This window comes from Sturnira hondurensis, unplaced genomic scaffold (assembly GCF_014824575.4).
Source record: "Sturnira hondurensis isolate 20B ecotype Veracruz unplaced genomic scaffold, ASM1482457v3 Scaffold0008640, whole genome shotgun sequence".
In the NCBI taxonomy this organism is placed as follows: domain Eukaryota; kingdom Metazoa; phylum Chordata; class Mammalia; order Chiroptera; family Phyllostomidae; genus Sturnira; species Sturnira hondurensis.
Genome location: NW_028081271.1, coordinates 23,075,436 through 23,085,575, shown reverse-complemented (window position 1 = coordinate 23,085,575; position 10,140 = coordinate 23,075,436). Strand labels below are relative to the sequence as shown.

Below are 10,140 nucleotides of genomic sequence, written 5' to 3'. Positions count from 1 at the left end.
GAGCGTCCTGGGCGGGTGCCTTGGCCTTGGCCGACCTATTCGGGTCTTTGTATGCTGGCGAGACTTCGCCACTCTCCTTAAGGGTTGCAGATTTTCTATTTGTCTTTGCATATGTTGGTCTTCCCAAATGCCTGTAGTTGGGCACTGGGGACTTGCTTAGATCCCCTCAGTTGGGGAGATGGCTCTCCTCTCTTTTTGTTCTGAGTCTTAGGAGCCAGGGATAAGAGCCTTTTGCCTACAGCGCAAGACCCCATCTCGAGGGAACTGGTCTCAACCTTATAAGGTCCGTTACGTTCCTCATGCACGTTTTTTTTCATTTGTATGCTAAGAGTTTACATCTCAGAACTTAAGTAATTCAGGGTTTTTGTCTTTTGAAATTAAAAGTTATGATATAGAAGTAATATGTGGATGTAAACATTTATTTAACTATTTATTGACTACCTATCCTGTTCCAAGGTTGCTCTTGGCAGTGCTCATGAAGTTTACGTTCTGGTGAAGGGTGGTATATACCACCCTAATGTATGTCTGTAGGTGTTCAGGGTGTGCCGCTCCAGAATAAAGTGCTTTGGCATATTTGAGATGTAGGCATTTGCAAAACAGCAAAAGCACGCACAAGCTATTTTCTGAGTGCCGATCTCTCCCCCTCCTTATTTGCTTGAAGACAGATCCTCCAAAAGAAACTTGTCATAAATCCGCTCCCCAGGAGTTTTGAAAGTAGAAGTGTACACCACATCCAGGCAAACTTTGTCACAAACTCTCAGGTATCCCATCAGTTCTTCTGAGGGTTCATTCTTCTGTCCTAAAAATGACTCTCCCCTAAGAGGCCTACACTGCACTCCCATCCTTTCCTATTAAAATGGTATAACAGTTAAGCTTGAATTCTAAGCAACCTCAGGGAATGACTAATTTTTCCCTAGGTCTTTCCCAGACACATATGAAGTGTACATGTTGATAAACACATTGGTTTTTCTCTTGTTAATTTGTCTTTTATTACAGGGAGCTTAACCATGAACTCAGAAAGGTAGAGGCCAAGTTACCCTCCACAGGGTAACTTTTTTTTTACCCTCTACAGCAGAGGTCCCCAACCTTTTTGGCACCAGGGATTGGTTTTGTGGAAGACAGTTTTTCCATGGACTGGGGGTGGGGGTGGGGGTGGGGGTGGGAGGGGATGGCTTTATAGCCTGCCACCTGATGCAGCTTAATTGTCGTTTGCTGTTTACCTATAGGGTTTTGATATGAGTCTGCAAGCAACTGATTTATTGTGGTCTCTGTGCAGTCCAACCTCTTTGCTAATGATGATCTGTATTTGCAGCCGCTCCCCAGTGCCAGCATACCCACCTCAGCTGCACCTGAGATCTTCAAGCTTTAGATTCTCCTATGGAGCATGAAGCCCAGATCCCTCACTGGCACAGTTCACTGTAAGGTTTGCTCTCCTGTGAGAATCTTTTTTTTTTTTATTTTTAAAAATATATTTCATTGATTATGCCATTACAGTTGTCCTATTCCCCCCTTCATTTCCCTCCACCCTGCNGTATGTCTGTAGGTGTTCAGGGTGTGCCGCTCCAGAATAAAGTGCTTTGGCATATTTGAGATGTAGGCATTTGCAAAACAGCAAAAGCACGCACAAGCTATTTTCTGAGTGCCGATCTCTCCCCCTCCTTATTTGCTTGAAGACAGATCCTCCAAAAGAAACTTGTCATAAATCCGCTCCCCAGGAGTTTTGAAAGAAGTGTACACCACATCCAGGCAAACTTTGTCACAAACTCTCAGGTATCCCATCAGTTCTTCTGAGGGTTCATTCTTCTGTCCTAAAAATGACTCTCCCCTAAGAGGCCTACACTGCACCCCCATCCTTTCCTATTAAAATGGTATAACAGTTAAGCTTGAATTCTAAGCAACCTCAGGGAATGACTAATTTTTCCCTAGGTCTTTCCCAGACACATATGAAGTGTACATGTTGATAAACCCATTGGTTTTTCTCTTGTTAATTTGTCTTTTATTACAGGGAGCTTAACCATGAACTCAGAAAGGTAGAGGCCAAGTTACCCTCCACAGGGTAACTTTTTTTTACCCTCTACAGCAGAGGTCCCCAACCTTTTTGGCACCAGGGATTGGTTTTGTGGAAGACAGTTTTTCCATGGACTGGGGGTGGGGGGTGGGGGTGGGTGGGAGGGGATGGCTTTATAGCCTGCCACCGGATGCAGCTTAATTGTCGTTTGCCATTTACCTATAGGGTTTTGATATGAGTCTGCAAGCAACTGATTTATTGTGGTCTCTGTCCAGTCCAACCTCTTTGCTAATGATGATCTGTATTTGCAGCCGCTCCCCAGTGCCAGCATCACCACCTCAGCTGCACCTGAGATCTTCAAGCTTTAGATTCTCCTACAGAGCATGAAGCCCAGATCCCTCACTGGCACAGTTCACTGTAAGGTTTGCTCTCCTGTGAGAATCTTTTTTTTTAATTTTTAAAAATATATTTCATTGATTATACCATTACAGTTGTCCTATTCCCCCCTTCATTTCCCTCCACCCTGCACACACCCCCCACCATTCCCCCGTTTGTGTCTATGCTACTTATCCTCTGTACCTTCTCCCCGCTTCTCCTCCTCCCACTCCCCTATTGCTAACCCTCCATGTGTTCTTCACTTCTATGGTTCTGCTCCCGATCTAGCTGTCCTCTTGGTTTGCTTTTGTTTTAGGTGTGGTTATTAATAACGGTGAGTTTGCTGTCCTTTCACAGTTCATATTTTTTATCTTCTTTTTCCTAGATAAGTCCCTTTAACATTTCATATAATAAGGGCTTGGTGATGATGAACTCCTTAAATTTGATCTTATCCGAGAAGCACTTTATCTGCCCTTCCATTCTAAATGAAAGCTTTGCTGCATAGAGCAATCTTGGATGTAGGTCTTTGGATTTCATGACTTGGAATACTTCCTTCCAGCCCCTTCTTGCCTGTAAGGTCTCTTTTGAGAAATCCGCTGACAGTCTGATGGGAACTCCTTTATAGGTGACTGTCCCCTTGTCTCTCGCTGCTTCTAGGATTCTCTCCTTCATTTTAATCTTGGCTAATGTAATTATGATGTGCCTTGCTGTGTTTGTCCTCAGGTCCAACTTCTTTGGGACTCTCTGAGCTTCCTGGGTTTCCTGGAAGTCTATTTTCTTTGCCAGACTGGGGAAGTTCTCCTTTATTATTTGTTCAAATAAGTTTTCCACTTGTTGCTCCTCCTCTTCCCCTTCTGGTACCCCTATAATTTGGATGTTGGAACATTTAAAAGATGTCCTGAAGGTTCCTAAGCCTCTCCTTTTTTTGAATTCTTGTTTCTTCATTCTTTTCTGGTTGGATGTTTCGTTCTTCCTTCTGGTCCATTCCATTGATTTGAGTCCCAGTTTCCTTTCCATCACTATTGGTTTCCTATGCATTTCTCTTCATTTCAATTAGTTTATCCTTCATGTGTTCCTCTAATTTGTGACTAAAATCAACCAGTTCTGTGAGCATCCTGGTCACCAGTATTTTGAACTGTGCATCTGATAGGTTGGCTATTTCTTGGTCGCTTAGAGTTAGTGGTTCTGGGGCTTTGAGTTCTTCTTGAGCCATGTTTTGGTCTGCTCGCACCTGTTACATAGGTATGAGGGTTCACCAGGGCGAGGCAACTCAGTGGCTGGGTTGTGACGCTGTATGTGGGGGCGGGGTCCAAGAGAGGCAATGGCAGTTCCCTCTGCTGCTTCCCACCGCTGAGGCCCGTGCAGTTCGTCTCTCTACTCGCTCCTTCACCTGGTCTACCTGTGCACCAACGTGTGACTGCAGTCAGCCCGCCACCTTGCGCCCCGACTGGGTCTGCCCGTTGCAACCCCACACCTGTGATCTGCCAACCACCGCCTGCGTGCCTGCGTCAGTCTGGCTGAGTTTTCCTGCACCGCCAGCCGCTGGCTCTGCCCCTCTTACCGGTTTGGCTGAACGGTTCCTTGTTGTCGGACTTCCATATAGTTCAATTTTCTGTGTTGTAGAACACAACAGTTGTGTTTTTGTTACTAAAACTTTATTGTCTTTAAACTTGGTTGTGCGAGGAGGCACAGTGTTTCCACCTACACCTCCATCTTGGCCGGAAGTCCCTCCTGTGAGAATCTAATGTGGGCAGGAGGCAGAGCGCAGGCAGTAATGCAGGCGATGGGGAGCGGCTACGAATGCTATAAATGAAGCTTTTCTAGCCCGCAGTTCACCTGGTGCTGTGCCGCCAGATTCCTAACAGGAAGCAGACCTGTACCAGTCCGTGGTCCCAGGGTTGGGGACCCCTGCTCTACAGTAGTTAGGAAGGTTCCTTTTGTGGGACCCATTTGAGCAGAGACCCAAGAGGAGAAAGAAAATGTGTGCTTAGAAGTGTTTGGGGTTAAGCAAGCATCCCAAGAACTGAAGCCCTGTAGTGAGGAGAGGGAATTGGTAGGCGAGGTTAAAGGGGAAGCCAAGGACAATGGTAAGAATTCGGGATTGAATTGTTATTATGGCAATTCATAACGTTTATCTTTTAAACCACATTTCAGTGTACAGTTCAGTGGCATTAAGTACATTGTTGTGCAGCCATTGCTACTTCCCATCTCCACCCTCCATCTTTATCTTCACAGAGTGAAACTCTTTGTCCCCTTTACAACTCCCCATTCCCTCCTTCCTCCAGGTCCTAGTAATCACTATGGTACTTTGTCTCTCTGAATTTGATGCTCCTGGGTACCTTGTAGAAATGGAATCAGGCAGATTTGTCCTTTTGTAACTGTTTTTTTTCACCTTGCATAATGCCCCCCAGGTTCATCCATGTTGTAGAATATGGCAGAATTTCCTTTTCTTTTAAGGCTAAATAATATCCTGTTGTATGTATAGCCCACAGTTGTTTACACATTCATATGTTAATGAAACTGGGCTTCATCTCTTTGCTGTTGTGAATAATGAAATATGTTAGAGTCCCTGCTTTCACTTCCCTTGGGTATATACCCAGAGTGGGGTTGCTTGGTCATATGGTAATTTTGTTTCACTTTTTCGAGGAACTCTTTTCCGCAGCTGCTACATGAGGACTCCAGCTTCTCCTCCTGCTGACTAATGCTAGTTATTTTTTTTAAAGATTTTATTTATTTATCTTTAGAGAGGAAGGGAAAGAGAGAAGGAGAGAAATATCAATGTATGGTTGCCTCTCGTGAGTCCCCTGCTGGGAACTGGCCTGCAACCCAGGCATGTGCCCTGACTGGGAATCGAACCGCGATCGTGTGGTTCGCAGGCCCGCGCTCAATCCACTGAGCTACACCAGCCAGGGCGCTAGTTATTTTTTTTAAATCAGTTTTTATTGCCCTGGCTGGTGTAGTTCAGTGGATTGAGCGCGGGCCTGCGAACCAGATGATCGCAGTTCGATTCCCAGTCAGGGCACATGCCTGGGTTGCTGACCAGTTCCCAGCAGGGGACCCATGAGAGGCAACCATACACTGATGTTTCTCTCCCTCTCTCCTTCCCTTCCCCTCTAAAGATAAATAAATAAAATCTTTAAAAAAAACGTTAAAATCAGTTTTTATTTTTCAATTACATTTGACATACATTATTATATTAGATTCAGGTGTATACCCCAGTGATTAGACAATACATCACTTACTATATAATCATCCCAAGAAATCTTGCACCCATCTGTCACCATAGTTATTAAAATATTGACTATATTCCCCATGCTGTTCTTTACATCCCCATGATTATTCTATAATAACCAATGTTTGCTTTTTTTTTGAAATTTTATATATTTATCTTTAGAGGGGAAGGGAAGGAGAGAAGGAGAGAAATATCAATGTGTGGTTGCCTATTGTGAGTCCCCTGCCGGGAACTGGCCTGCAACCCAGGCATGTGCCCTGACTGGGAATCGAACCGCGATTGTGTGGTTTGCAGGCCCGCGCTCAATCCACTGGGCTACACCAGCCAGGGCCCAATTTTTGCTTTTTTAAAAAAGATTTTATTTTTAGAGAGAGAGGGAGAAAGAGAAACATCAGTGTGTGAGAGAAACATTGATTGGCTACCTCTTCCAGGGCCCCAACTGGGGACTTGGCTGTGACCCAGGCATGTGTCCTGGCCGAGAATCGAATGGTGACCTTTTGGTTCACAGGCCAGCTCTCAACCCATTGAGCCACACCAGCCAGGGCAGTACTATTTAATTCCCTCACCTTTTTCACCCATTCGCCCAACCGGCTCCTATCTGGCAGCTGTCAAAATGTTCTGTTATCTATATGAGTCTGTTTCTGTTCTGCTTGTTTGCTTTCTAGATTCCGTTGTTGGTGGACAGGCATTTATTGTCATTTTATTGCTCATATTTTTACCATTTTTTCTCGTTTTCTTAAAGAAGGCCCTATGACATGTCATGTAATACTGGTTCTGTCCATGTCAGCCCGGGTTCCCAACACATGAGAGGACAGCCTTCAGATGACCAGCCTGGGACATCACCACACGGCCACGGAATGAGGGACCCCAGCTGAGAGCAGCCGGGCCTGCCTCCAGGCCCGAGAGAAGTAACATTCCATTTAAAGCAGTTAAATTTTGGAGTGGTTTGTGATCTAGCAATAACCAGAACAGTAGCAAACTGGTAGATCTTCACCTGGGATACTTCTCTTTGGGAACTTGCCTGTGTTGTGTCTGTCCCATTTAATCACAAATCTTTGAAGGCAAAGGCATTTTTGGGTTTAATTTTTGTGGTTCAAGTTTTCTGCCTCATGTGCTTCAATATTAAATACTTGGGACAATAAATGCTGAACTTAATATGGTTACCTCCAAGCTTGTGTGTGTATGTAAACAAACTTATATACATTTTTTTGACATTATAAGGAGCTATGTGTATACTAGTATCTTGGTGCTGAGTTCACTTTTGAATTCCTTAGCTGATTATTTTAATGTAAATGTAACCAATTTACACACTGCTACTACCACTTTACATAACACTGAAGATGTGTATTTCCATAATGTTTAGGGTGGGGAGAGAACATGGTGATCTGTAAGGGTCTACAAGGCAGGAAAAGGGCACTTACTGTTTAAATGGAATGCTAACAGTAATACTTCATGTTGTTAAACAAAGTAAATACTCTACCACTCGTTCTGGCTGTACGGTCTGTGGTGAGGCTGATCATATCAACAGAACTCTAAGATGGGAGCAGCCATGATTAACTTTTTGCCCCTAAGAACTTTGGACAGTCAGTTTACAAACATTCAGTGCCAGCCTCAATCAAGACAGAAACTATCATGGGTACTAGAAAAAAAACCTCAAAGAATATTTTTGACTTACACTAAAGCAGTGGTATAATCTTGTTTTTAAAGGTGTTATTTATTTATTTTTAGAGAGAGGGGAAGGGAGAGAGAGGGGGAAGGAACATTAATGTGTGGTTTCCCCTGGCACGTCCCCTACTGGGGACGTGGCCAGCAACCCAGACATGTGCCCTGACTCTGATTGGCAGTCGAACTGGTGCCCTTTGGTTTGCAGTCTGGTGCTCAGTCCACTGAGCCACACCAGCCAGGGCATAATCTTTAAATTGACAGGACACTATGTCAAGTGCCAAAAGACAGTGGATGAACACTGCTGGACAATTATTAATGTGTCTGTCATGGCTGGTTTTTTAAAAGATTTTATTTATTTATTTTTAGAGAGAGGAAGCGGGGGGGGGGGGCGGGGGGAGAAAGAGGGAAAGAAACATCAACATGTGGTTGTCTCTCAAGTACCTCCCTACTGGGGGCCTGGCCCGCAACCCAAGCATGTGCCCTGACTGGGAATTGAACCAGCGACCCTTTGGTCCGCAGGCCAGCACTCAATCCACTGCGCCACACTAGCCAGAGCTCTGTCATGGTTTAAAGGAGAAAAAAACTCAGATGAATTTTTATACAAGTCTTTATTTACAACTTGTTTAACAACTGTACACTTTTTGCAGCCTTGAAAACATTTTTGTACTTGAATGGGAAAATATAATTTGACCAAATCTTAACTTTGTTCTTCATATACATATAATATATGCATACATATAAAGATATACATATAATTAATACCATAACAAGTTGGCAGTCATAAAATTAAAATGAATAAGTGGCATCAAAAGGAAATACAATATAAGATTTCAAAGAAATTAAAAATATTCTGGTGATTTCTTGGACTTTATATTTTTGTAACTTTAGTAAAACTTTCTTACTGAGGTTCCCTACCAACTCATTCACCTCAGAAAAACAGAAAATCCACCAATCTAACACACAGTAAATGATTGGTAAACTTGGTAAACATGGAAAATGCTTGGATGCCAATGTTGCTAAATTTGTATTGACTCCTCTTGTAAATGAGAAATTTAGAGTCCTATGTGGATTTCATTTTTGGATTACAACGACAAAGAATGAAATGTGAAATTATCAGCAGTCTATCAGAAATAAGAATATACCTAACGACATACTTTTTGCAAAGGCTACACTTTGGTGAGTCACTACAATGTCAAATGTGGAGCTAACAACAATTCACAGAACAATCGATACTTAAGACACGAGTATAAGGCTGTGAGCTGGGGCTGTAATGGACATAACTCCACCTCTAACACACTGCGGTGTTTTCCAGCTCATTGGAGAAGTTTAAAAAACACTGTAGGGGGAGAAAAAGCCTCTTACTATCCCCAAATCTTCGACAGAACTTATTAATCAGAATAAGGCAAATTATTAGTTATGTTTGAGTTTCACCACTCATCATACAACCAAAAATTGGGTGTTATAAATAGCAGGGCAATTGTCAAGACATGAACGTGGCAAAACAAGATAAACCTGAAAATGATTCTTCTGAGTAGAAAGCATTCGGAACTACAAATAACCAGGAAGCAGCAAAGTCAGTGACAGCAGTGACATTTTGGTGCTTCTGAATTTTAAATAACTAAGGCTCTTAAACAAAAGGCTACCACTGAAAGATTAGAAGGCCTCAAATCACTGATTGGTATTTATGTACAGTCATTTCCTGTGTTTATATTAAAATGCTATTTCTTATTTCAAGCATATTGAAAATTTCCCTTGAGTCTGTGTAGAACACAGTAAATTAGGCCACCAAGAAAATAAAAAAATCAAATCACACCCTTTACTTATCTGAATCTGAACGACAATAAGAGTTTCATCATAATTTACTTAGAATTTGATACTACTGGAACAAGCCTGTTGCTTGATAAAATTTCTTAAAAAGAAAAGCATCATGAATTCCTAACAGGATAGTTTAATTAAGTAACAAACTGAATTCAAAAGAATTATGATTAGTCTCTTATATTCATTAAAAACCTCATCAATGCATTTGTGTAGATCTTTTAATTATGTTAAGTGCATTAGTAATTGGCCAAGTCAATTAATAAATATTAAAAAATGTTTCATTCACTAAATTACTGGAATTAAATGTTTGCTTCATACATTAAATTTAACACTTGATTCACTATCCAACTTGTTAAGAGCAAGAAACTGAAGAAAAACAAATTATTTGGATATGATATACCTTTAAGGTGGAAGATAATCAAATATGATCTTAGGGATAGAAAAAGAACTGTTGGCAACTTTCATTAGTTCTATATAGATTTAAATGTAACCAAATAGAAAATGGTGTTTATCAATTTTTGCTTATAAATAAGCATTCACCAGTTTCTGCTCAATTTAAGTGTAAACTATCATTAATGTTAAAGGACTACATAAAAACTCTTAAAGATACTAAGTTATGACTTATGAAATGATTTAATTATGTTATTTGGAAAGTAAAGTGCTAAGAATCTGTCTAAAAATATATATTGAAAATTAGTTTCAAAGAATGGGGTTTTGATCTTTCCAAGGTTTTTAGAAGGGCTGGGGTTAATTTTAATAAGAAAAATAGCTGTATTCAAATCAACTATTGCAGTAAAATCTAAGAGCTATCGTACATGAATTGAACACCTTTGTTTTGTCCTTATCTTCCCTTGGGGGGGTACAGCACTGGCAAAAAGCATTTTCTGCAGTGATGAAAATGTTCTAAATCTGTTCTGTCCAATATGGTAACCACTATCCAAGTGTGGTTACTGAAGTACTTCAAGTGTGGCTAGGTGACTGGGGAACCAAATTTTTAATTTAATTTTAATTGTCACGTGTCAAGCAGCTAATGAATCCAACA

At 41.6% G+C, this 10,140-nt stretch overlaps 1 long non-coding RNA gene across 1 annotated transcript; it reads left to right on the top strand.

The window, feature by feature from the left end:
- The first annotated feature begins 30 nt into the window (after positions 1-30).
- Positions 31-6,757, top strand: LOC118993220 (uncharacterized). The gene is made up of 3 exons (XR_005067802.1): positions 31-283; positions 2,320-2,425; positions 6,403-6,757. It is a non-coding gene; the product is annotated as an uncharacterized LOC118993220 (long non-coding RNA).
- Positions 6,758-10,140: the final 3,383 nt, after the last annotated feature.